Consider the following 3,577-nt stretch of genomic DNA (forward strand, 5'->3'; position numbering starts at 1 on the left):
CTGTGGATGGGGACTCTTTAAGCCCCCCCAGCCCCTCCGCTGCATGGGGACCAGCAGCGAGGCACAGCAGGGCAAGGCTGGCTGGTATTTTACAAGCACATTGTCATTTAGGAGAGTGTTCTGGATATAGAAGCACCCCCTTCGCTTGGCGTCGCGTGCTCTGGTAGCACTGACACAGAGGTTGCCACTCACATCTGTCACTGCTTTAGAAACACAGCCCCAAGCTTGTCCCTGTACACCCGGCAAAGCCACCCTCTTCCCACACGTGTGCAGGGGCTTGCTGTGTGCAGGGAGACCACGGAGCAACCCAGAGCTTCACAGGCTCACAAGAGCAGACGCTGTGTGTGCCCACTGCCCGGTCCAGCCTATTCAGCCCCACCAAGCCAGGCGTTCACTTGAGCTCAGCCTCCAGCTAAACCAGCCATAAGGTGTTCAGTCACCCAGAGCACCAGCAGCACTTGCGCCATCCACCTCCAAAAGCCTCCAAGATGCAAAAAGGTGTCAGAAACTCTTGCCCGTGACTTCCCTCCACCCCGAGCTCTGGCTCTGGCCTCCAACCCAACACTTTGCCTTGTGGCTTTACAACCCGTCAGGTGAGAACACTATTATATCACACCGCTCTCCCCAGCTGCAGTAAGAATTAATTAATATTTGCCAAGTGCTTTGGAAATAGGGTAGTGTTAATTATTATAGCATGAGTGATACAAAAGAATCACACACCTGATTATGGGTGTTAAGTTCAATTTACAAGGTCTGTGCATGTCCTCTGAGCAGGAAGCCTCAAGTTTTGGGTCAGGGCAGAAATCACATCTGGCCCAGCCCTCTACCTGCTACAGCATGGCAGATACACGGGACAATCGCCTCCCAGTCTCCAAAGAGCACGAGAAAGAAATGACAGAGAGTGACGGTCCCTTAGGACATAAACACAAAATGCAGCAAAGACAAATTCAGGCTATGTATCAGGAAGAAATTTCTACATGCAAGTCCACCTACACTGCAACGGCTCCTGCACCACATGAGAGGTCTCAGCCTGACAAAAGATCTTTCCTATGGGGGAACCTATTGCAGGGTACAATCCTGCAAGGGGTGGAACAAGAGAGATGAGTAGAGATGGACAAAAGCTAGCAGGTCTTCAGCAATCCTAGGATGCTCTGCTCCCTCACAGAGAAGTTCTCCTGTGCCCAATGTCACAACCTCTCAAATTGGGTCTGAGAAAGAAAGGCCACAACAAAGATTTAAATGAACAATATATCTTCAGGACAGTTATTTAAAGGAAGGTAAATTGTCCATGTTATTCTGCTATAAACAGCACTCTGCAGAGCTCCAGGTGAGCTGTCCAAGTGCAGAGGATCTGTTACCACTAATGAAAGCTTCCTCCATGCCAAAACCCAGAGGTGGGGCACCAGACAGAATTAAAAATAGCCCTCTAAAGTGAATGGTGGATGCTAGGACTATCTGTTCTACTAGCTCAATTAAAGGTTTGTGCTTAAAGTGATCAGAGGACCTACCCAGCCCTGGAGAGAAGAATAACAGCTATAGGAAGAGAGAAGTGCTCTCCTTTCTGCTATAATTACACCCATTGCTCTGAGGCTATTTGTAGTTTCAGCGGGCAATTCTGGATCCTCCAATATACCTATTAAACCAGCAAGAGAAGTGGTAAACTGAGCTTGGAGGAAGAAGTAGGAGTTAATTTCAGGAACGTTTTCACCTGCCATAATTGTCTTCTACCACAAAAATACACACAAGTTAACAACAAAACATCCTATTTATGGGCAGACTTCAGTCTCTTAAAAATAGCAATGGTGTGAACCTTACCATCTAAGATGAGAGACAGCAGTAAAGCTCTGCAGCTGGGGAGGGGAGGAAGCATTAGCACAGTCCAGAGCCCACAAGACAGTGAGTTTCACAGACAACTGTAGGCAGGAGCACACAGTGTATCCTGAACACCCCTCACTTGTGAGACTGACACAAACATGGCCTAGAGAAGTGTGTTGAGTCAAGAGACCACTGAGGTCCTTGGACTGGCCTTGCAGAACTTTGAAACTTTGTTTGACCAGGAACTTGGCCATTCACCCAAACTGTTAAGATGTATAAAACTAGGTAGGAAATCTCACAGATACAAGGTTGCTTTCAACTTCTCCAGTCTTTCCAAATTTTGGGTTTGGCAGTATCAGTGCCAAAAGTGCCAAAGGACACTGACGCCTGCAGAGGGAAACAAAGAGCTCAGGACTGAAATAAAAGAGGGGGCACAGGTATTTGTATTTGAAGCCTGCCCTTGCTGTACACTCTAGCCCCTGCCTAATGCACCTTCTAAAAATGTCATGGTTTATTCAACTTTGGATAAAGTTTCTTCCTCCTAGTCCTCTGGCCCATGCTAATCTGTCCCATGCTCTCAGGACAGCCCCTCCTCTCCCAGACCTCATGAGTTTGTGAAGATCAATACTGCAAAAGTGAGTTTCTTCCTGCTCTCACGTGAAACGGGCACCAGAAGTTGTGCTGTTGGTCTTCAGAGCCTGGGGAATAATCCACCCTCCTGCAAGCTGCGGGTTGTACAGAGCCTGGGCGCATGCCTAAGCCTCACAGAATTACAAATACTTGTAAAAAAACTCAGCAGAAGAAGCAAAGTTTATTTCCAGTGCTCACTTACACCAGGCCCTCCTCGCAACAGCAAATATCACTTGAGTCTCAGGCAGCACTTCAACCCACTCGGTATCCCAGTGTTTGCTTAAATCCCATTTCAAAACAAGGCTTGCTGTGCCAGGAGCTCGGGAGCTCTTTCCAACGCTCTCCTGAAGAGCGGCTCAGCCCCTCTCTGGCAATGCTAGGAGAAATAAGCAACTGGGAAACAATTCTTGCTGGTTGTGTTTCTGAACAGCTATTGTTTGTCCCTTCCTCAGGGATATCCCCTACTGAAAGAGCCTTTTTTGTGCCTTGCTGCATATTTGCTGCCTCAGGCCTGGTGTGAGGAAGGGACTCCTACAAGGTAGAAGAGGATTCAAGGTGACAGCAGCAGAACTAAACTCTGTTTCTGCTGCCAGAAAATGCAAGACAATGTGAGGAGTCTCTGCACTCATCTGGCACAAGGCATCAGCCCTTTGTAACCTTACTGCACACAAACATCTTTCCCTGATGGCTACTGCACACATGCCAGGTGCCATGGGCAAAACATTGCATCCTGCCCTGCCAGGGCAGGCTCTGGCTTGGATGCTGCCCAAACTCTCCCACTGTTCCTCTCAACAGTGCCAAGCAAACAGCATCCCAAACAGCATGTCTCAGCAACATCCCTGTGTCATATAGAAACCTGCCACGCCAAGAGGATGGCAGAATGAAGCTGCCCATACACCTGCACTGGGAAGGCAAGACCAAGCTGTGCACACAAAGAGGAGAAAAGCTCCTGCTTCCCTAGCAACCAGCATCCTTAAACTGAATTCTGCCCTCAAAGTTATGCAGCAGAAATTTTCTTCCTCTTTTCCTCAACTCTAGAGAGGTCTTCCGTTCTCTTGCCTAACTTAAGTGGACTGGTTTCAAAGCGATCTAAACACACACTGATCTCATAGGGAAACATAACACCTTTCCC

The 3,577-nt window shown here is 48.2% G+C and overlaps 1 protein-coding gene across 1 annotated transcript in view; it reads right to left on the minus strand.

Annotated features, from left to right (window-relative positions):
* The window catches only part of LOC104523662 (SH3 and PX domain-containing protein 2B-like), a gene marked incomplete at its 5' end in the record, with an annotated part of 15,416 nt that overhangs the window by 10,121 nt on the left and 1,718 nt on the right, over nt 1-3,577 (minus strand).

Source organism: Antrostomus carolinensis, unplaced genomic scaffold (assembly GCF_000700745.2).
Source record: "Antrostomus carolinensis isolate BGI_N321 unplaced genomic scaffold, ASM70074v2 scaffold12204, whole genome shotgun sequence".
Taxonomy (NCBI): domain Eukaryota; kingdom Metazoa; phylum Chordata; class Aves; order Caprimulgiformes; family Caprimulgidae; genus Antrostomus; species Antrostomus carolinensis.